The sequence below is a fragment of the Canis lupus genome, chromosome 8 (assembly GCF_003254725.2).
Source record: "Canis lupus dingo isolate Sandy chromosome 8, ASM325472v2, whole genome shotgun sequence".
In the NCBI taxonomy this organism is placed as follows: domain Eukaryota; kingdom Metazoa; phylum Chordata; class Mammalia; order Carnivora; family Canidae; genus Canis; species Canis lupus.
The window spans coordinates 26,867,988-26,892,230 of NC_064250.1; the positions used below are offsets into that span (position 1 = coordinate 26,867,988).

The following is a 24,243-nucleotide window of genomic DNA, read 5'->3' on the forward strand; positions in this document are numbered from 1 at the left end:
TGTTGCCAAGGATAAATCTTGTAGTTAGCTTCCTGGACCCTTCTGTCCATAATCCTATCAGAAGGACAACAATTAGGCAAATGAATTATAGAGAGGAGAGACAAAATGATTAACTTCCTTCAGGGTGTGAAGGCCTTCAGGCAGCAGTTTAAGAAACAAAAGAGGAAGCCGTAAGTTTCTTAAGACCTAGTGTCAGAAGCCAGATGACACTACTGCTGCCTCAATTCTAGCAGTCAAAGCAAAGCACAAGACACCCCCTGGCCCCAGATTCAGCCCTGAAGAAGCCCAGGATGAAGTACCTGAAGAGGAGGGAGGTCCAGGTATCCTAGCTGAGCTCAGCCCCCAGCCAACTCCCACCTATACTCAGCTGTAAGAATGAACCCAGGCAAGACAAGCTGAAGGAACACTCCACTGAGCCACAGAATTGTGAGAAATAAAACATCATTCTTGTTTGGAGCTACTAAGTGTCGGGGAGGTTATGTACCATCAAAGCAACAGATAACTTGTACTGGGTCACAAGGGGACTTCTAGAAACTACGGATGCCCAAGCCCCATCCCCAGAGACCCTGAATTGGTCTTAGGTAGGGCCCAGGCCTCTGGCTTTTTCCTCAAAATTCTCCAGATGATTCAATATGGAACTGGAAGTATTAATCATGGACAAGCAGATACTTCATAAGTAGTAAAAGGTGGAAGGAAAAAAAGTGAAGATTCTGAACTACCTGCTGCATCACATTTGTGCCGGCAATGAGAAGAGAAGTGGCCAGCAAGAAATACTAAATAAGACAGTTACTTTCTCGTTTTCTTTGTAAAATCCCTCTGTATCTTCAAGTTGTGAAATTCCTCCTCTAGATAGTACATATGATGAAACAAATATAAAACAGCTACGATACCCTAAGGGCTGTTAGTCACATGCGGGCTTTAGAACAGAGGGCACTCGAAGCTACAAACCCCACATTTATGTCATCGTACCTGGAAACTTTTAGCCTGAGCTAACATTTTCCAGAACAGTAGGATAGATTTGACCACTGTCTCAAACCAAAGAATTGCATCAGCTTAGATGTCTCAAACAGAAAGCAAAAAACCAGTTCAAACAGGCTAAGTGGCAGCATGATGACAGAATCAACTAAAAGAGTTTTGCTTTCAGGCTGGGAAAAATCATTGTCCATAGGTCCAGTTTTCAAATCTTAGATTCTTTAAAAAAATTTTAAAAAAATATTTTATTTGAGAGATGGGAGTGTTGAGGGGGTGGAGTGTTGAGGGGAAGGGAGAAGCACACTGTCTGCTGAGCATGGAGCTGGACGTGTGGGACTCAGAGCTCGATCCCAGGACCCTGGGATCATGACCTGAACCAAAAGCAGACACTTAACCAACTGAGCAACCTAGGCATCCCCAAATCTTAGATTCTTTTATTTTTCCATGTTCCATATGTAGTCCTCCCTTATATCTCTAGCCAACCTTTTAAGCACAAGTACAAATATATCTATTAGTTGAATACCCAGACTTTCTCCGGATTCCAAGACTGGTACCTCCACCCTGTAACATCTGGATGTGCAGGGCACTGGTACCTCAGGGTAAAACCCAAAGGCCTTCTCAATTTGGACTCTGCTTCTGTCTCTAGTCTCATCTCTCATAACTTCCCATCAAATGCAGTGAATTTCTCTCAGTCCATTGAAGGCTATGCTCCCTCTCTTCTCAGGACCTGTTCACCTGATTGTCTCTCTGGAACACACCCTCATCTAGACGTCACTTTCTCTGTCCAGCCTCCTCCCCCTAGCTCTGCCACACCTAGCACGAACTAAAACAACTGTAGTGCTGGAACCGAAGCATGGATACCCCACAAAAGGTGAAGGGCACCATCGCAACAGTATCCCCTGAACCAAGTGGGTCTGTAAATATACTACACCCATTTTTCTATTACTATTCACCTTTGGAAAACCTGACCGTAGTCACTGTAAGATATTCTCTTCAAATAACATGTAGATTTCTTTTCCAATTTGTGGCTGGTGTAAGTAAAATGTTGATGAACTACTTACTTGCTGGTTGACCTTAACTTTGAATAATGTTGTCCCTTAATTTCCATCCGCAGGAGTAGGAAGCCAAAGGGCTGCCATGACAAGCCACATAAAGCATACTCAACAGCTTCAGGCACACAGCTCTTCGTGAAGGATAACTGCTAATATTATTGGGAGGTAGATCTATTTTTATTTTCCTCTATTCAGTGTATTCAACATTTACTTACTTATTTATTTTAATGTGCATAAAGTCCTAAGGATATGGAGACAAATAAAGCAAGTCCCTGCCCCTACCCTCATGGAGCTTGGAACCTAAGAGGGAGAGTAGATATTGAACAAGTAATTACAGATATGATAAATGGTACCAAAAGCAAGTTAAAGGGTGCCTAGTTTGTGGATGGTGAGTGGTCCAGGGAAGATCTCCTTGAGGAAGTTAGGTAGACACCATCTAGAAGCACCAGAAATACAACTTTATGGCTCTAGAGATGGCCAAGTTGCTTTCCAAAAGGATCATTCATATTTACACCTGTGTCACGAGCATGAGAGTACTTTTACCATATCATGGCCAGCTCTGAGGTTCATATAGACATTTAAGGTTTGTGATGTATATTGTCAAATCACTTCCAGCAATACAGGTCGCATGACTTTTAAACTGCTTATCTCTCCTAACCCCCTCTAAGAGATAACTTGTATATAATAGAAAATGGCCAATCACTTATTATTCCACTTATTTTCAGAACAAATTTACTTGAGAAAAGTTGATCACTAAGACTAAATTCTAATTAGGATTTATAAATATTAAATTAGAAAAAACTTTAAATTAATTAGTCACTGCATCTAGGCTGCCAGAATTCTGAGTGAGCAGAACACATTCCAGAGTAGCAAATATCTGGAAGTCATTCCCTGTTCTGGCTAATGCTCAACAAAGATTTAACAAAGATCTACAGAGCACCTGCTCTGCCTCAGGCACTGTTCTAGGCTCTAGAGACACATTGGTGAATGGGGCAGAAGTCTCAGGCATTAAACAAAGGAGTGTCATGAAGAGCTCTGCATATAGAAGACATTGGGCTACCTCAGAGAAACTGTTCCTGAGGAAGTGGCCTTGAGCTGAGTCCTGGAGGGTGAGAAAGTCAGGAGTGGTGGGAGAGGTGGCTTTCCAGGTAGAAAGGGGAATTAGGCCACTTAAGGAACTGAAAGACAGTGTGGCTTGAGGGTCAAGTGCATGGAACTGAGGCCAGTCTGACAGAAGCTGAGTCCTGTAGGACCTTGAGGGCCATGCTAAGAAATTTACACTTTATCCTAAGTGTAATGAGAAGCTACTGGAAGGAATTTTAGCAAGATGTGATATGATAATACCATTTAGGTGTTTTGAAGCTCCCTAGAGTGGCCAGATACAGAATGGCTTGGAGGAGGCAATATGGTGAGAGAAGACCAGGGCAGACCCCATTGACAGCTGAGAGAAGATGGTGGCTTGAACCAGGCAGAGGCAGGAAGAGGTGAGAAAGGCACTGTTGGGAGACATATTTTTGTTATTAGAATGTTCAGGGGGCACCTGAATGTCTCAGTGGTTGAGTGGCTGCCTTTAGCTCAGGTCATGATCCCAGGATCCAGGAGCCTGCCTCTCCCTCTATGTCTCTACCTCTCTCTGTCTCTCATGAATAAATAAATAAAAATATCTTAAAAAAAGAATATTCAGGATGCAGTGATAGACTGGAGGTGAAGGATGAGGGAGAGGGAGGTATAACCACTGTTTTGGGCAGGTTGGCTTGGCAGGGACTCCAAGAGAACAAAGCAGAGTCGTCAGGTTGGCTGGAGTCGGAGCTGAAGATAAAAGCTGGGGAATCAGCATGAGTGTAAGTGAAACCATGGGTAGATGCAATTTCCCAGTAGAGCAAGCAAGAAAGGAAGAGGACCGCAGAACCTCACTACCAGAGACGTGTGGTGGGTGAGGAGGAAGCAGAGGAGAAAGGGAAGAAAGTCCCCCAAGATAAGAGAGAGGACAGCAGAGCATAAGGGATGGCATATCATGGAAGGAGGAAGTGGCCCCAGTGAGGTGATGGAGGCTGCTCTAAGGTCAAGTGGGGAGAGGCCAAAGAGGCATCCCCTGGGTGTGGTCACCGTGTGACCTCTCTATAAGCAGCGTCAGTGCAGGACTCAGACCAGGAGCCAGGTCCTATGGAGTTAGCATGTCAACCTTATCTGTCCCTGTCTGTTGACCTTTAATTATAATTCCTTCCTATTTCTCAGTGTATGAAGCCAAAGCCTCAGGCCTGGTCTTATTTGTCAGCATCGTGATTTGCACAGCACTTCTTACCAGTCGGGCCACACCAGCCTGTAGTTATTCCATATGGAGAAGGCTGGCCTGCTCAGACTCAGATCTACTTTCTCACATATAAAGTTGCCACCTTCATTGATACTGTTCTATTTTGGCTTCCCCTTTATTTTCTGTTTTGAAACACTGGTATTTCACATTATGCTGTGCAAAGAGGAATTTTCTCCAACACTGAAAAAAAAGCACTCCATTTTGTCAGCCAAATTGAACCTGACCTTTACTTGGTTTCCCCTGAAGAGATGAGGATGCTACATATCCTTCTTGGTCAGCTTCCTCTATCTGGTCATCCTCGCTATGTCTTCACCCACCACTGGCCTGTTGTGATAAGTGCAGGTTTCTCCATTTGCCAAGGGCAAATGTTTGGCTCGTTCAGCCCACAGCACTTTTTTTTTTTTTTTAAGATTTTATTTATTCATGAGAGACAGAGAGAGAGAGGCAGAGACATAGGCAGAGGGAAAAGTAGGCTCCCGGCAGGGAGCCTGATGCAGGACTCAGTCCCCGGACCCTGGAACATGATCTGAGCCAAAGGCAGATGCTCAACCACTGAGTCACCCAGGTGCCCCAAGCCCAGAGCACTTTGAAGAATTTTGTACTGGTTGCCAACATTTCAGATCAGGAAATGTCACCTTAAAACCATGGTTACCAGGATTCTCTTGAAAACGCGGCAGATCTAGCGATATTGGGCCTGCAGTCTTTGTGGCATCAGTGAGCTAGGGCCAAGAGGCAGCTGTGCGCTGTAGATAAGGCCCGGACGCTTCAGTTCACCACAGACCCCACCACTGCCTACCATTCCCAGACACTAAGGTCAAGTGAAAGCTGTCCTTTCTCATCACTCTTGTGTGATGAACTTTCTTACATGACAGTTAAAAGTGAGATATTTAATGTACCCATGTTTCTATCAAAAGTGAAAAAAACATATAAGCAATAGAAATGACTGCAGGGGCACCTGGGTGGCTCAGCCAGTTAAGCATCTAACCAGCTCAGGTCATGATCTATAATCTCAGGGTCTTGGAATTGAGTCCCCTGTGGGGCTTCCCGCTCTGTGGGGAGTCTGCTTGTCCCTCTTCCTCACCCTCTACCCCCCCCACCCCTCGTGCTTTTCCTCTCTCTCAAAAAAATAAATATATAAAATATTTAAAAAAATAAGAAATGACTGTATATCTGAGGCAATTTACTTGCAGAAGTGAAACATTTCTCCCACACCTGTCTGGCCCTTGCAGGTAGTGGGTTTGTGACCTCTAACCTAGGGAGTCCTTGATGGTCACATGTTTCCAGATTGACCAGTACACAGACTGTTACAACCATGATCTCTCCTATTCTTAGAGTGTTAAGGATTCTCATTCTTTGTGTGGCAAGTGGAGGGATATTTATCCTGTCTGTGCTGTAGACAAGAGCAATGGTCTATTTTCTCAATGATCATATCCTGTTTTCCTTTCAATAGCGTTCTTCTCCCACAACTGTGACATAATAAAAGAAGAGACATTAAATTTTAGGAAGTGGGAGCTGGCTTAGTAAGATGTTTTTTACAGGCCTTTATAATTCTTGAACTTGACTCTGTGTCTTAGTTACACATATACATTTGCAGGGATCTTTTATCAGTTAGCATTCACACAGAATGGAGCAAACTGATGCCCTCCTCCTTTATAATGATTAACCCTGAGGACTTCCCAAGGATTCCCAGGTCAGCATGTTACAGCCCTGTCAAGCACTTGAGATCCAGCAAGGTTTGGAGCTCATCCAAACCAAGAAGTAGAGAAAGAACCAAGTTCTTCATATTTCGCCTTACTCTTCCTTCTCCCCGCGATGAATGCTCTTAAAGAAATCATGAAACTCAATGTACAAGTTAACAGCTGCAGTACCCAATTTGCTTTGATTCAGAAAGAATGCTCTAAATTTCATCTTAACCCCATTTACAGACTTGTGAAGTACCCGGTATGGTCTCAATAGAATGATGCCACTGAAGAATTCACATCATAAAAAGATCAGTTCTAAAAATAATATGTAGATATCATGCAATTCTGATCAGAATCCAAAAAAAGTTTTTGTGGACTAGATAAAACGCCCTTTACATTCCTACAGAACTATAACTGTTTTAAAATTCCCAAGGGAAAAAAACAGTTGGGGCAACTTGCTTTACCAGATGGCAAATTTTTCAATAAAGTGCCTATAATCATTATCAGCAGCATCAGCAGCATCATTAATAGGCCAGCAGGCTATTGACAAAGAAATGAACAAACTGAAGAAGTAATACAAAGTCTAGAATTAGATCCACTTAGTCAAGGGAAATTAAAATATAACTAAGGGAGTACTGCAATACAGTTGACAACAGTGTGCTTTATTTAAAATTGATTCTGGGAAAACTGGTTACCTATTAGGAAAAACAGAACCATATCTTACCACTCTACGTAAAAGAATAATTTTCAGATACATTAAAAATTTTAGTATAAAATACCATAAATATCAGAAAAACATTTAGGAGAAACTTCCTATGACCTTAGGATGAAAGAAAGCAATCCTAAAAAAACAAGAGATCTAGAAGACAAAAAGATGAGATAGGCAAGTTTGGGCACAGAAGAATAAAATAATGTTGGGAAGATGACAAAAGTTCTGGAGCAATAGGGATGTCTAGTGGCTCAGTCGGTTGAGCAGTCAACTCTTGGGTTCAAGTCCTGCTTGAGGACTCTCTCCCTCTGCTGCTCCCCTCATTGTGCTCAACTGTGTGTGAGCTCTCTCTCTCTCTCTCTCTAAAATAAATAAATAAATAAATCTTTAAAATAAAAGTTCTGGAGCTGCATAGTGGTGATGGTTGCACACTAATGTGAATGCCCTTAATGTCACTGAACTATACACTTAAAAATAGTTAAAATGATACAATTTATGATATATTTATTTCACCTTAATAAAAAAAATAAATAATGTTGGTTTGGTAAGAAACAAAAACACTAGAAAGAATGTTGAAAGACAAATAATTGGCAGTGAAATATTTGTTATGACAAATAAAGGGCTACAGCCCTCCTATTACAAAGACATCTTATGTAGTATGAAGAAAAAGACACCCTAGTGGGAAAATGGACAAAAGATAAAAGCAGATAGGGACACCTGGGTGGCTTAGTGGCTGAGTGTCTACCTTTGGTTGGTTGTGATCCCCAGGTCCTGGGCTAGAGTCCTACAGGAAGCCTACTTCTGCCTCTGCCTATGTCTCTGCCTCTCTCTCTTGTGTCTCTCATGAATAAATAATTAAAATCTTAAGATAGATAGATGGATAGATAGATAGATAGATAGATAGATAGATAGATAAAACTAGAAGAGGAAATACAAATGATCCAGAAACATGAAAAGACAATTTCACTAGTAGTCAGAGAAAGGCAAATTAGAGCAACAATGTGAAACAACTTGTTTTGCTAACAGACAAACGTTTCACAAATTGGTAACGTCCAGTGTTGCCAAAGATATAAGGAAATGGACTTTTTCACACTTGGCTAGTTAGACTTTTGGGGAAAGTTACTAGCAGTATTTATTAAAACAAATGACCCAAAAACCATGGTCCAAAGATCTGAGCACATATCTTACCAAAGAAGAGATACAGACAGGAAATGAACATATGAAAAGATGATCAATATATTTTTTCACTAGGGAATAAGAATTACAGAAACAATGAGATACCATTACACACCTATTAGAATAGCTAAAATTCAAGATCAGCGATGACACCAAATACTGATGACAATACTGAGCAATGGGAACTCTCATCCACTACTGGTGGAAATGCAAAATGGGGCAGCCACTGTGGAAGGCAGTTTGGCAGTTTCTTACAAAGCTAAACATAGTTGTACCATATGATCCAGAAATCACACTCTTAGGTGTTTACCCAAATGATCTCAAAATCTATGTCCTCATAAAAACCTTCTCACAAATGTTTATAATGGCTTTATTTATAATCACCAAAAATTGGAAGCAAATTGTCTTCCTATAGGCAAAAGGATAAAAGATTATGCTCCATACATACAATGGAATATTAGTCAGCAATAAAAAGAAATGAGCTATCAAGCCATGAAAAGGCATGTATGAAATTTAAATGCATACTGTTAAGTGAAAGAAGCCAGTCTGAAAAGACTACGTATTGTATGATTCCAATTATATGACATTCTGGAAAAAGCAAAACCATGGAGACAGTAAAAAGATTAGCGATTCCCAGAAGTTCAGAGGACTGGGGGAAAATCACAGGTGAAACAGGGTTTTTAGGGCAGTAAAATTATTCTGCATGATATTATAATGGAGAATATGTGACATTTTGCATTTCTCAAAACCCACAGAATGAGAGAAGCCTAGGAACACATGACAGCTAAATGCAGTGTAGTATCCTAGATGAGATCCTGGAACAGAAAAAGGACATTAGATAAAAATTAAGAAAATGTGAGTAAAGTACACACTTTAATTAATGATAATGTGTCATACTGGTTCATTAGTTATAACAAATGTACCATATTAATTTAACATGTAAATAATAGATAGAACTTGGGGCAGGGTATATGGGAACTCTTTGCACAATCTTTTCAATTTTCTATAAATCTAAAATTATTCCAAAAAATAAAGGTCATTGAAACACACACAGAAGAACCCCCATCTTACCCAGCATATCACTTCTGGAAATATACCCTATATAAATAAAAGCACAAGTGCTTAAAGATATATTTACAAGGATATTTATTGCAGCACTGTTTGTAAAGGCAAAAAATTAGAAATAACACAAACATCCTTTGATGAAGAGGATGGCAAAATAAACTGTGGTACATTCAAAGCATGAAATAATGAATATTAAGCAACTATTAAAAAGAACAAAACTAACAGAGGCTTATCTATTGGCCCAATGACAATGATGTAATGTTGAACAAAGAAGGTAAGTTACTGAGTAATTTTATAATAACATGAAAATAGAAGTTAGAGTAATTGTGTTAAAAATATATAAAAATAGGGTGGGGAGATAGAAATAGGTGAAAGGGATTAGGAGGTATAAACTTCTAGTTATAAAATAAGTAAGTCACAGAGATTAAAAATACAGCATAGGACACATAGTTGATATTTTTAATTAATTTTTTACTGAGAGAGAGAAGGCAAGTGACAGGGGGATAGGCAGAGGTAGAGGGAGAGAATCTTAAGCAGATCCTACATTGAGTGCCAAGCCCAACACAGGGCTCCCCCTCATGACTCTGAGATCATGACCTAAGCCAAAATCAAGAGTTGGACACTTAACCGATTGAGCTACCCAGGCGCTCCTAGTCAATAATATTGTAATAACACTGTATGGTGACTATAGTTACTGTAGTAGCACTGAGTAATGTATGAAACTGTTGAATCGCTATGTTGCACACCTGAAACTAATATAGCATTGTCTGTCACCTATACTTCAGCAATAAACAATTTAAAAATATATATGAAAATAGAAAGTATATGAAAAACTATGAAAAAGTTCTATTTTCATAGATTTTTTTTTATAGTTAGTACCATAACAAGTATTTAACATATGTATGTGCACACACACACACAGAATAAAAGTTTGAATGTCTAGATATTAACTTTGTTTATAAGTGGTAAGATTATAAATGATTATTATATTCTTTTAAAATAGTTTAAAAACTTCTATTTATTTTTAAAGATGATAGGTTTATTTTCTTATTTTTTAAGATTTTATTTATATATTCATGAGAGACACAGGGAGAGAGGCAGAGACATAAGCAGAGGAGAAGCAGGATCCTCACAGGTAGCCCGATGTGGAACTCAATCCCAGGACCCTGGGATCAAGCCCTGAGCTGAAGACAGATGCTCAACTGCTGAGTCACCCAGGTGCCCCAATTTAAAAATATGTTCTCATTCATTTGTGGAATATAAATAATAGTGAAAGGGAATATAAGGGAAGGGAGAAGAAATGTGTGGGAAATATCAGAAAGGGAGACAGAACGTAAAGACTGCTAACTCTGGGAAACGAAGTAGGGGTGGTAGAAGGGGAGGAGGGCGGGGGGTGGGAGTGAATGGGTGACGGGCACTGGGGGTTATTCTGTATGTTAGTAAATTGAACACCAATAAAAAATTTAAAAAAAATAAAAATAAAGATTCTTTTTTTATATACTATTATTCAAAAACATATGCTAAGCCCTACATTGTACTGAACGTTATTCTAAGCTCTGGGATCACAATGCTTAACAGGGCTAACAAAATGCTCTCAGGGAGCTTATGTTTGAGCACTCTGGATGGTGATAAGTCTCATGGATAGAAATAAAGAAGCTAGGGGGAACAGTGGGGGTGCAATTTGAAACAGGGCAATCAGGGAAGACCTCAGTGCAAAGGTGACAAATGAAAAAAGATCTGAAGAAGGGAAGAGCCATGGAGCCAGAAAAATACCCTAGGCAGAAGGATCTACTGGTCCCAAGGGTCTCCCATGGTACTCTGCCTGGAATGTTTGCAAACAGCAAAGAGGTCAGTGAAAGCCCATCTTTTAATTCAACTGTTGCTGCAGCAAGCAGCTTCCAGGTGGATGTCCAACCCCCCTCCTCCCAGCTGCACAGTGTCCTTTGCCTCCTGCCTCAGGGCTTCTAGGGTGCTGAGGTACAGGGAGCTGGTGGAAGATTCTAACTTGCAGGAGTTCACGCTCCATGGGGTAACCCTAGAGATTCTGGAACCAGATCCGTCAACAAGGGCCCCCGCTGCTGGTGGTGGTAAGTGAGGTGAGCAGAAGCCCTAAGGAACCACAGCGATGCAGTCAGAAGAGTATCTCCAGTAGTGGCTTTCAATGAGGTGCAGGTGGCTCATACAATAGCAGTGGCATGTGAATAGCATGGGCCCAAGGGAAATTACAGGGATTACTGAGTGAGCTGGCTTTTGTTGATACCTTCAGGTCATTGAAGAAAAAAAGAGAAAAAAATGACAGATTTGGGTTAGCCACCAGTAAATTACGAGAGTCTGAGGCCTCTGTGGCACTTTTGTTGTTGTTGTTTTAAAGATTTTTTTTTATTATTAATTCATGAGAGACACAGAGAGAGAGAGAGGCTGAGACATAGGCAGAGGGAGAAGCAGGTTTCCCACAGGAAGCTCGATGCTGGACTGTATCCCAGGGCCCCAGGATCATGACCTGAGCCAAATGCAGATGCTCATCCCCTGAGCCACCTAGGTGTCCCTTTGGCAATAGTTAAGGAGACGCTGATCTCCTGCAGACACAGGATAGCCTATGCTCAAATCAGGCTTAAGACTTCAGAGTAGCAGAGCTACAGAGTAGACAATGTACAGCTTCAACAGGTCTCTTATGCCAAAGTCAGGGTTCTGGTGAGAAAAAAGAGGGGCCCTGGAATGGAGACATCTAGGGTAATGAGCCTGAGAATCCTAAATTCTCAAACTTCCCTGAACCCTCTGGGCTGGGAGGAGCAGCTTCTGCCCTTTTGTCATAGATGAAACATTTCCTCTCATAGAAACCCTGGAAGCACCAGAAGTATCCCTGGGCAGGTGTCTTCTGGGCAAGATGATACATGTCCTCCTTAGATCTTCTCCCCACCTGCTCCAAGGGCCCACAGATTTGTATAACCAGGGCAACGTGGCCAGTGGGGCTCAAGCAGGGCAATGTGGCTCTTGCTTCAGGACAAAACAACTAACAGAATGACCACACTGGCTCATGTGTACCAGCAGGAAGTCTGAGGGCCTTATACTATGGCAGTGGTGAAATATAAGGCTGGAGAGGAAGAAATCCAATGACATGTGGGCACTGTTCTGGGACTTGAGACTTAATTCCTGACAAGAAAGAGACACCTGAAGATAGTCTTTCCTTCCTCCACTAAAGCGGTAAGGAAGGCATGGGAAAGCAGGTCACTGGCATCTCTGAGCAGCTCAGTGCTGGCTGTCCTCTATATGCTGGAGATGCCATATAGATGGAACTAGGCTCTCTCGTTCCAACTGGAGTGAGAAGATTCTGGTGCTGACAGTGGCAAGGTATATGTAACTATCATCATGGGAAGTGGGGCCAAATGCCTTATTTCCCAGAAATCCATGCTGATGCACAGACAGGAACTCACCATGGAGTTCTCATGGGTGAAAGAGAAGAGCACCTGACAGGTGTGCTACTTAACTTGTGTTACCAGAGGAAATTGAGAGATGGCAAGCAAAAGGTTGATGTTGCCTGTCAGAATGGAAAACTCCAGGCAGCCCAGGTGGCTCGGCGGTTTAGCGCCACCTTCAGCCCAGGGCGTGGTCCTGGGGACCCAGGATGGGGTCCGACGTCAGGCTCCCTGTATGGGGCCTGCTTCTCCCTCTGCCTGTGTCTCTGCACCTCTCTCTCTCTCTCTCTCAAATAAATAAATAAATAAATAAATAAATAAATAAATAAATAAAATCTTAAAAAAAAAAAAAAGAATGGAAAACTCCAGTTGCTCACCCAGTTTTTAGATCGAAGTTGGTGCATACAACAAAGTGCTTTTGATCGAGTGACCGTACTGGGGGATCCTGCAATGCCACCACAAGTATTCCTCAATCCTTTCCCAGAGGGATCTGTGGCTATTTACCAGAGTAACTGGGGAAAGGGAAAGTTTCAGACCTTTCAAGGGCTGTGGCTGGCTACAAAGTCTGAGCTGGCACTAATGTATAGGGACCCAAAATACTCTCCTGGCCCCGGGTTAAAGAAATGCCTCACAGTGGGCCTGATAGGTACCTAGATTCACTCTGGAGGTTATTGCCTCCACGCCCAAGTGCATAATGAGGATGGATACACTTAGTCGTTCACAAACCTTCACATTGGTTCCACGACCTGTGGAGTAAGGGCCAATATGGCCGTAAGGATCAAAGAGACGCCTCTGAAATCGCATACCCCCCACAACACAACACTGGTCAGTAAATCAGAAGTAAAATGACATTTCATGAGTAAATGATGGATTAGCACCATTAAAGCCTTAAAGATGCAGGGGTGGTAGTCCACATCGTATCCCCAACTCAGTTCTCTGGTAGACCACTATAAACTCAACCGAATCATAGCTCCAGTTGCAGCTAGAGGGTCAGATGTGGTATCTTTTCTGGAACAGGTCTACAAAGTCTCTGGCACCTGGCATGCAATTCATCAACTCATGCATTCATCATTAATCTGACAAATATATTCTTTCCAGTCCCTATCAGTATGGAGGATCAAAAGTAGTTCACTTTTTGTGGAATGTGGGTTTTGCCTTTACTGCCTATACCACAATGGAAGTCCACACAACATCAGACCAAGAGGCCCGTTTTACAGAAAGGAGACATGACAATTAGAAGATGGCCATGGAATCCACTAGTTCTATTATATACCTCATTGTCTACAAGCAGTCAACCTAATAGAATGACAGAGTCTGTACCTAGGCCCTTCAGGGATATATTCACCGACTCACATGGTGCTGTGTCTTCTGTGAGCACAGAGCACCACTGTCTTCTGTGGTTAATCCGTGGATCTGGGAACCAGGAGCGGAAATAGGATTGGACTCTCTCATTATCATACCCAGTTATCTACTTATGGAAATCATGCTTCCAATCCTCAATAATCTCTCAAATTTGTACAGTTTTAGGTGTAGCTGATTGACCAAATGTCTATTAATAGGTGAGTAGTTAAATAAACGATAGGATTTTATATTACATTCAAATAATAAAATAGTATGCAGTTGTTGAAAGAATAAAGCCAATCTCTCTGTGTTAACTTGGAAAGATGTCCAAGATATGGTGTTAAGTGTAAAACGGAAATTACAGATGTATATACAATATGACAGCATTTGAATCTTTTTTTAAAAAAAAAATGTATGTCTTTGTGCAAGCACAGAAATCCCCTGGAACGATACCTGAGAAAGAAGGGCAATTTCAATTTCCTTTTCACTTATATTCTTCTCTACCTTCAGTTTTTTTCTTACATGAGCATATATTACTTTATCATACAAATGGTTTTTTAAAAAGATTTATGTGTCTTCCCTACATTATAGAACCAAAATAAATATTTTGAAGTTAGTTTCAGAGAGCTGTCTAACACAACACCTTTGGTGGGGAGGAAACTAGTTTCATTATTTAAAAAGCTATTTAATTACTACCACCATCTCCAACCTAGAGAAAAATATTCTGCATCCCTCATGGGATTGCTGAGGAATAATTCTTTAACACATTTGGTAAAGGAAAGCTTCATTTCATATTTCCTCCAAATGCCAAGAATCCCACAGTAGACCAGGCTAATGTTTTGTTTTGGGGCCAACCAGAGAAGGAAAGGGAGTGACATATGAAGTGGGAGAGTACAGGGATAGAGAGGTGCCTGTGCCTGAAGTTTATTTATTATAAGTTTCCTATAGACAACATGGATGGAACGGAGTATGCCAGGCTGGTCCTCTGGCCACAGACCTAGGCTGAGATCTCTTCTGGATTCCTCTTAAGACCCAGCACAGGCTAAGGATGTACATGGTGGATGGTCGATTTGTTTTGCTGACTTATAAAGTATATGAAAGATTCCAGAAAAGAAGCAATGGTACAAATGTGGTTAAAATGAAAATATACAATGTCATAGCCAAAAATTAATGCAGCAATGTACTAACAGTCACAAAATAAATGATCTGTTTCGTTTATACACCAGTTGATAGCTTCCACTGGTTTGGAAAGTCACTTTTCATCATTTTAACAAAAAAGGAATTAAGCTCAAAGTTTTCAAACAGGCAATTCTATCCAATAGCATTTTTACTCAGTGCTTTTAAAGTTAGTAAGTAATAAAGAAGGTTAATAATTAGCAAGAACATATGCCTGTGAAAGCAAATTTGTGCCTAAGACATCAATCTTGCCAAATTAAAAGGTGAATTAAAATAGTAAAAAAAATTTAAAGGGAAATTAAATATAAGCCTGGCCCATTAAAAAACTTTTTTTCCATTCTGTATGAAAAGTACTACCTTCTAGTACAGTTTCATTATTTTATGATGATTATATGTAACACAGGTTGTTTACTTATAAATTTCATTTGCTGAAAATACTAGTAATATAACGGCCAAAAAAGAAATAGCATAATTGTATATATTATCAGTGTACATTATAAAATCATTTATTTTCTCCTCCTGTTCTGTGATATTTGATTCCATGGTCTCAGGTTTAGGAAGGATGTGTGCAGAAGCATTTAGGGCACTGACACATACTGCTATGTATGTGCTTAATCTCCCTACAAACTCAGTGTCTCTACGAAGGTAATCAGCCGTCAGCTGTTGATTTCTGCTTCTTTTGTTCCTGAAATATTTGTGTGGCAGCTTTATTGCTTAGCAGTTCACTACACAGCAGAAACACAATCTTTCTGTATAAACAAACTGTGAGCTAAACCAAAAATTCTTGTAGTAAACAAAACAGCCTGTTACTATTTGCAGTTAGTATGTTATCTCGTAAAAATAAAATTAAACAGGTCTCCACTTGTTGAACAAATAGGGAAAGACAATGATAAGGGGGATTCGTTTGGTTTCTAGCATTGTGGGCAAGGGAATGCTCTGCTTTATATTCCACCCTATTGATGACCAGTTCCCATAAACTCCCAATATCTATCTAGATATTAGTAATGAACATCAAAGAATCAGATCTGCCAGGCTCTAATGAGAACATCTGCATATAGTGAAAGCTCTACAGTCCAAAGGCCTGAAAATGAGTCTGTGGGCCAAACATTATCTGCAGATGTGATCTGCTTGGCCTGAAGGGTGTTCAACATTTTAAAAAATTACTTGTCAACATTTCAAAATCAAATTTCATTCTCACTAGAAGGAACCAGGGATTCTTGGAAAAGTGGCTGATTCTAGCAGGGGCAGGATGAGCCTGGTACATTTTGTGGTGACACACAGGAAAGTAGCACTCAAGGAACAGTGGCATCTATCAGGAGAAAGGAGCAGGATCAAAGGAGCCTCACACGGCCCAATGTGTGACAATTTGAGAATCAAAAAGGACGACAGTGATGGCTTGTAACAAGCTGAATAAAAAAAAAAAAAATCCACGAATTCTCTGTGATACTAAAGCATGTGTATATGAGGTGGGACGGTGGTATACGAAGGAAAGATTTTTTAACAGGAAAACTGTAAGTAATGAATGTAGAAAGAATCTTTGAAAATAACTACTTTACAGTAACTCTTATTATAACTGATTCAGGCAGAGCTCACTGGGTGAAAGTTGTAGGGTCACACAGTTGTGGTCACACAATCTCAGCATATCTCTCCACAGATTATGCACTAACTATAAAAGGGAAAACTTTTCTTTACTATCAGGAAATAAGGGAGACCCATCTTGATAAAGAGATCAAAGCTGAGAGCACCAATCACGGGACACACTGACACCAAGTACTTCCTACCGACAACTAGAGTGATGGACACAGCCTCACACTTGCCGTGGAGACAGCCAGACGGTCTATGTTGAAGCACATTCTGAGAAACAGCTGGCCTGCACTTTTCAAAAATGCCACTGTTAAAGGAGACTAAAGAGACATGACAACTAAATGCAATGTGTGGTCATGGATTAGAACCTGGATTTAAATATACACTTGCAGTTAGGGTTATGGTTGTAGTTACAGTTATAGAACTATTACTGGGACACTATGAGAAAGCTGAGCACAGCCCGTATGTTAGATAATGGCACTGAGTCAATGATAAACCATATTGTGGAAATATATTGTGGTTACACAGAAGAATTCTAGCAGATTCATGCTGCATACTTAAGGAAATGATACAGCCAAAAAAATATGGTGGGGTGTGTGTGTGTGTGTGTGTGTGAGAGAGAGAGAGAGACAGGGACAGAGACACAGAAATAAAAATGAAGCAGAATTTTCACAACTGATTAATGAATCCAGTTAAGGGTATAGAGGTATTCATTATATTATTCTTTATACTTCTATATATTTTATAATATTATTTTTCAAAACAAAGAGTTGTGGGGGAAAAACCCAGGAAATTTTACATAAAATTCTGATTTCTGGCTTTTTATTTTTTATTTTATTTAAATTCAATTTGCCAGGGGTGCCTGAGTTGCTCAGGGGTTGAGCGTCTGCCTTCAGGTCAGGTCATGATCCTGGGGTTCTGGGATCAAGTCTTGCATCGAGCTTTCCGCAGGAAGCCTGCTTCTCCCTCTACCTATGTCTCTGCCTCTCTCTGTGTCTCTCATGAATAAATAAAATCTTAAAAAAATAAATTCAATTTGCTAGCATACATTATAACACCCAGTGCTCATCTCATCATGTTCCCCCCCTTAATTGATTTCTGGCTTTTTAAAAAAAGACTGTGAGGGGTGCCTGGGTGGCTCAGTTGGTTAAGCATCTGCCTTTGGCTCAGGTCATGATTCTAGGATCCTGGCATTGAGCCCCAAGGCGGGGTCTCCTCTCGGGGGGCGTCTGCTTGTCCCCCTTCCCTTTGGCCCTCCCCCACTCATTCTCTCTCTCTCTCTCTCAAATAAATAAAATCTTAAAGCAAAAGAAAAACAAGACTGAAAATCTAGCACCCTGGGCTTGCATACTGTGGGCAGAGCAGTGGCCACCTGCCTACCCTTTGAACCATGAAGTCTCCAGCCTGTCCCTGTCCACCTCTCCATCTTGTCTTACACTCAGCCCACTGCACTCCTTTGTGTCTCCACTGTGATCCCCACAGACATTTGAGTTTATAACTTCATATAAACCATAACAGAGAATGCCAAACATGGCTAACACAATTTCTACAAAGATGTTACAAATGCATTTTGACAAGCCAATTAAACAAGTTGAAGAGAAGGGACCTCTCTTCATTACCTCCCATAGTAATGGCACCTATATTAGCAAGAGCAGGACCTAGTAATGGCACCTAGTAATGGCACCTATATTAGCAAGAGCAGGACTTCTTAGCAATGTCTCAGAATTTCCCATTGAGACTTTTATTGAGTTGTGAAATATTATTCAACTGATATTGGGGAAATATTCCTTCAATAATATTAGGGGAGCAGAAGCCATTAAAAGTTATGCAATCTCTAATTAGAGTCTAGGGCTAGGGAGCATTTCCATGGTACTCTGTCAGCATTCGGTAGAATGAGCTCTGACAAAAGAACACATGGAATTAAGCACTTAACACGCACTTTGGCTAACAGGGACCCTTGACAGTTGTACTTGCCAGAGCACCTTATCATCCCTGGGATGCTAACTTGCCAGCAAAATTTCTGGCCTGATATTTTACAGCAGTGAACCTCTAGGAACAGATCATGTGAAGTGCTTCACGACCAGTGCCCACCTTTCTGCCTTCCCACCAATGTGTCTTTCTCTCCTATGCTACTGTCTTTTTTTTTTTCTTTTTTTTTTTTACTTTTTTGACCCTCCACTTTCCTGCCCTTGTATCGTTAAGCTTGCCTGACCATGTTAGATATTTGCTCAAGAGCACTCTTTTTCCCCTCAGCAAAAAGTCAGGGTAGCAATGCCAAACACACATAAATCAAAGCAGTTGGGTGAGCCTTCTAAGCTGCACTGGAGCTTTCCCAAGGTCATCCAACAGCTCTGAGCTGATCAGAAACTGCATTTCTTAACTGTGGATCCTGTCCCCAGGCAGTACCAAAGCCCCATAGCCTCCCTGGAAGGTTACTGAAAGTGAGGAAGCAATAGGAAAAAAAAAAGTGTAGGGTTGGGGGAATGCTTTGAACATTCGGTAGGTTATTACTATTCATGATTGATTGAAATCAAATGAAAGCATGTTTCTGGCACACAGAATACACTAAACATTCTCATCTTCCCAACCCCATGGGCTTCCCCCACCCCATATTTAGCCCCAAGGGAGTCTTTTTTACACATTTTTTCCTGATCACCTCATAATGAAATTTTTAATTCTACAAATATACTGTACATGTGTATATGTGGTATATGTAATCTGTGCTTTATAGGGTAGAAGTTACACTCCCCTCACCCATTCCCAAAAACCAATTTTCATCCTCTTGAGGGTGATACTGTTCTCATGAAGAAGGCATGTGTTATAATGTTTATAGTAAAGTTGTAAATGGCCATTTTCCCCCATGCTTATTCTCATCTTTGTTGGTGGCAAACCCTAACTTTTACAGTTGAAAATCATCCACAGGGTTAAGGAACAAGAGTTGGAAAGAATTGTTGTTACTGTAAGAATCTATGCCCCAGGCTCCCTAAGAGCCATGAGATCCACAGTGAAGGCCCTGTTGGAACAAAAGCAGGATGGAGCCTGAGGACAATCACTGAGAGACTCTAGGGTTGTGGTGCTGGGTGTAACAGGATGGTTCTGATGTGTGGGAGCAGCAAGGCATGGACATGGGGACAGATAAATCTGGGTCTGCGTTCCCATTTACTATAACCAGGAGGCCATGGCGAATCATTAATCATCCTGAATCCATATATGAAATAACAATACGCACCTCCTGAGGTTGTGATAAGTATAATTTGTGCATCCTCAGTAATGATACTTGGCAACTTTGCCCAAGTCTACTGGGTTACCGAATGGCATTCATGATTCCTTCTGCTTGCTTGTATCTTGTTTTCTTATCTTCTGGAGGCGAACTATTTCAGTGTCCTAGCTGCTGCTTTCAGCGCTCAACTGATGCTCATCTAGTCTACTCTAAGGTCCCCATACCATTTGCCACACTGCTGAAGGTCTGCCCAGGTACCTCATAGTGGCACTGTCTGGTCCGGTCCTTTACCTCAACTCCTCCATGAGCATCTACTCATCCAACCACTGCTGTTGGAATTCTTTGCTTTCTCCTCCAACTATTCTACCATTTTCATTCCATAGAGAGAAGGGTTAGCATAAAGGCTGGGCAACTTTAGTAATAAAGTCAGCTTACATTTGTTTTGAACCACATAGCCCTTCCCTTGCTGGACATATAGAGAGTCCCTAGAAATTGGGCTGGGTTCAGTTAAGCCATCTGCTTTATGCAGAGCCAGTATTCACTTCTCACGATAGGCCCTGTCTATCCAGCCTATCACACCAGACTCCAGCCTATCACGCCAGACTATCACGCCAGACTTCTTGATGTAAGGCGATTTTCTTGCAGGAATTTTGTCTGTGTAACCTAGCTTCTGTCATGACTGCTCCACTTCCCATCCAAAATATCTTTATATGCTTGAACCCTAGTTACGGAAAGGGGTTGAATTTTTCCTGTAGGGTTCATGGGCCATATGCAAATCAGAAGATGTAACACATCCAGGGAGAAGAAATTCTATACCACAGCTTGGAGATAACTGTGGGTCCTGTTACATAAAGATTAAGGACAGTGTATATGAAAAACCTAGCAATATTCCAGTTAAAATAATTGATCTTTTATTACACTATTATAGCTATTTTTGGCCATGGTCCAGGTTAGTAACCCAATTCCTGTCATGGCTCCAGGAATTCTCTCCCTCCAAAAGTATCAAATTTTCTCTCTACTGGATTCATACCATTAGCATATAAATATACTGATTCACCCATATTAAAAACAACAAAAAAGCTCTCTCTTGATCCTACATCCTTCCATTTCTCAGTTTCCTTCTGTAATCCAATTCCTCAAAAGAGTTGCCTGAATCACCATCCCCACTTTGTTCTTCTTGTCCTCTTGTGAGTCCTCTCTGATGAAGCTTTCATTCCTACCACTCCACCTAACAGCTCTTGGAGATCTCAAATGACCCTTGTATCTTCAAAGCCAATGGCTAATTTGAAGTCTGCACTAATCATGACTTTTGACACTGTTGACCATCCCCTTATTCTTTTTTTTTAAGTTTTTATTTGAATTTCAGTTAATATACAGTGTAATATTAATCTCAGGTATACAACTGAGTGATTCAACACTTTCATACAACACTGGGTGCTCATCACAAGTGTACCCCTTAATCCTCATCACCTGTTTCAACCATCCCCCCACCCACTCCTCCTCTGGTCACCATCAGTTGTTTTCTGGAGTTTCTTGGTTTGCCTCTCTCTTTTTCTTCCTTATGATAATTTGTTTTGTTTCTTAAATTCCAAGTATGAGGGAAATCATGTGGTACATCTTTTTCTGATGGTCTTAGTTTGCTGAGTGTGATACTCTCTAGCTCCATCCACATCATTGCAAATGGCAAGGTTTCATTCTCACCATCCCCTCATTCTTGGAACATTTTCTTCACTGAGATTTTCAGAGCATTGCTCTTGGGATTTTCCTACCTCAATGATCACTCCCTTTTTCTTCTCCTTTGTTGCTTTCTCCTCTTCTTCCTGACCTCCAAATGTTGGAGCTCCAGAGTTCAATCTTTGGTATCTGTCTCTCCATTTGCTAGGGGAACCCAGTTCTCAGGGCCATAGATGCCACTGTTATGCTAATGTCTCCCAGTTCTACATCTCTAACCTGGACTTCCTCCCAAATGCCAGATTTGTGAACTTAAATGCCTACCTACCTGTCTCCTTAGATTTGCATCTCAAATTTAGCATATCCAAAATAGAATTCCTGATTTCCTTTTCCCCAAATTTGTACCTGGGTCTCCCTCTCACAATGCATGATCTGATTTCATTGTTCTTGTAGTTACTAAAGTCATGAACACTGGAGTCCTTCTTGATTCTTCATCCAACCATCAGATTCTTATGTACACTTCTCTCAGAATCAATCTTGTATCTGACCACCTCCGCCACTACCACTCTAACCCAAATCCCATCACCTCCATACCTGGATTGCTCCAATAGTCATTTTTGTTTTGTTTTAAGGTTTTATTTATTATGAGAGAGAGAGAGAATGAGAGAAACACATGCAGGGAGAGGCAGAGGGAGAGGGAGATGCAGACTTCCTGCTGAACAGAGAGCCTGACATGGGGCTCCACACAGGGACTCCAGAATCCTGACCTGAGCCAAAGGTAGGTGCTTAATGGACTGAGCCACCCATGCACCCCTCTCCAATAATCTTCTAACTGATCTTCTTGCTCATGGAGCTGGAGCAACAAGAAGCTAGAGGAATCCTTCTAGAATGTATGTCATGCTAAGGCACCCCTTTGCTCAAAATCCTCTGATGGCTCCCATCTCATTCAAAGTAAAATCCATGATTCCTACTGAGGCACACAAGGCCCTCGTGTCTGATCCCTTACTCTTCTAACTTCATCTCCTATGACCCTTGTCCTTGCTTACTGTGCGGTAGATGCACTAATCTCTTTGTTTCTCCTAGAACACACCAGAACATGCCTAATACACATCACTTGATCCTGCCTGTGGCCTTCATACTCACTCGTCCCTCTGCCTGGAATGCCTGCATCACTCATCTCTTCCCATTTCCTTCTGGTATCTCTTCAAATGTCATTCATCAGAAAGGCTTTTCCTAACCCCTCTCTATAAAAAAGCCCCTTCATCACTGTTTACCCCTTTATCCTACTTTATATTTCACTACTTGACATTTAATTATTTGTTTACTGTCAGTCTCTCCTTACTTGGAGGGTAGGGGCCATGAGCATTGTCTGCTACATACAGGGGTTCTGTAAAAAGTTCCCAGATGAACACATGCCAACTCTCTTATGCACAGGTGTCTCATCAAAAATGATGACTGAAAATATTGAATTCTTCCCCCCCCATTGGAAAGTGACTGAGAAAGTGTAGGATAGCTGCTTTGAGCTCAGTATTGCAGTATAATTTTATTACTGTCACTAAATGGTACTTAATTTAGAGTATGTCCTTAGAGTATGAGCTGACTGATTAAAACTGCTACAATTGTTTATATTTTTAAAAGACTAACTATGTAAGTGGGAAAAAATAAGATTCAGAATTAAACATTAAATGGTTGATTGCATTAAGACCTCTTGGTGAACAGTGAATTATAATTAGTTTAAAAATCAGCTTAGGGGGACACCTGAGTGGCTCAGCAGTTAAGCATGTGCCTTCAGCTCAGGATATGATTCTGAAGTTCCAGGATCGAGTCCTACATCAGGCTCCCCGCATGGAACCTGCTTCTTCCTCTGCCTGTGTCTCTGCCTCTTTCTCTCTCTCTCTCATGAATAAATAAATAAAATCTCAAAATTAAAATAAAATAAAATAAAATAAAAAGCAGCTTAGGGACGTCTGGGTGGCTCAGTTGGTTAAGGTTCTGCCTTCGGCTCAGGTCATGATACTAGGGTCCTGGGATCGAGTTCACAAAGCAGGGAGCCTGTTTCTCCTTCTCCTTCTGCCTGCCACACTATCTCTCTCTGTGTCAAATAAATAAATAAAATCTTAATAAAAATAAAAAGCAGTTTATTAGGGGGTACTTGGGTAGCCCAATCAGTTGAGGATCTGACTCTTGGTTTGGGGCTTAGGTGGTGATCTTGGGGTTGTAGAATTGAGCCCACTGTTGGGCTCCATGCTCAGCATGGAGTCTGCTTGGGACTCTCCCCCTGCACTGTTCCCCCTCACTCTTTCTCTCTAAAAGTAAATAAATGTTTTCTAAAAAGTTTAATAGTACAAAGACTAAATTTGTCTCATAAAAAGGTGTCATGCTTTTTTTTAAATGGTACAAAATAATGTTATTTGAAAAGTTTCAAATTTTCAGAAAAAAAATGTTTTCTAAAACTATTAGCAAAATCAGTTTTTGGATAATATTCATCACCTCAAAAGCATTTACCAATGGATGGTTACATCCTCATATATGTTTCCATACCAAAAATGGGAAGCATTGTAGGTATGCTGCCTTGAAAATTATGCAACTGACTGCTAGATGACTCGTTCCTGTGATCTTATCTGCTTCAGAGGAAGAGGAAACAACCATAATTTTTTAAAGAGTCCAATAGCAACTACTGGGAGTTGCTCTAAATTGTAAAATAAACAGCTTTAAAAACACACAAGGAATTCTCTGAGGATGGATAGAAGCCAAATTCTATTACAAATCTGAGGACAATTCAGTTCTTTTGTTGTGCAAGTGTTTCACTGTCTCAGCCACAGACTCTATAAGCAGGACAGCACCTGACCTGTGGAGTCTTTTCGTTCCCAG

The 24,243-nt window shown here is 40.9% G+C and overlaps 1 protein-coding gene across 2 annotated transcripts in view; it reads right to left on the minus strand.

The window, feature by feature from the left end:
* Nucleotides 1-24,243, minus strand: part of CDKL1 (cyclin dependent kinase like 1) — a 56,472-nt gene that overhangs the window by 26,925 nt on the left and 5,304 nt on the right. The window lies entirely within an intron of this gene.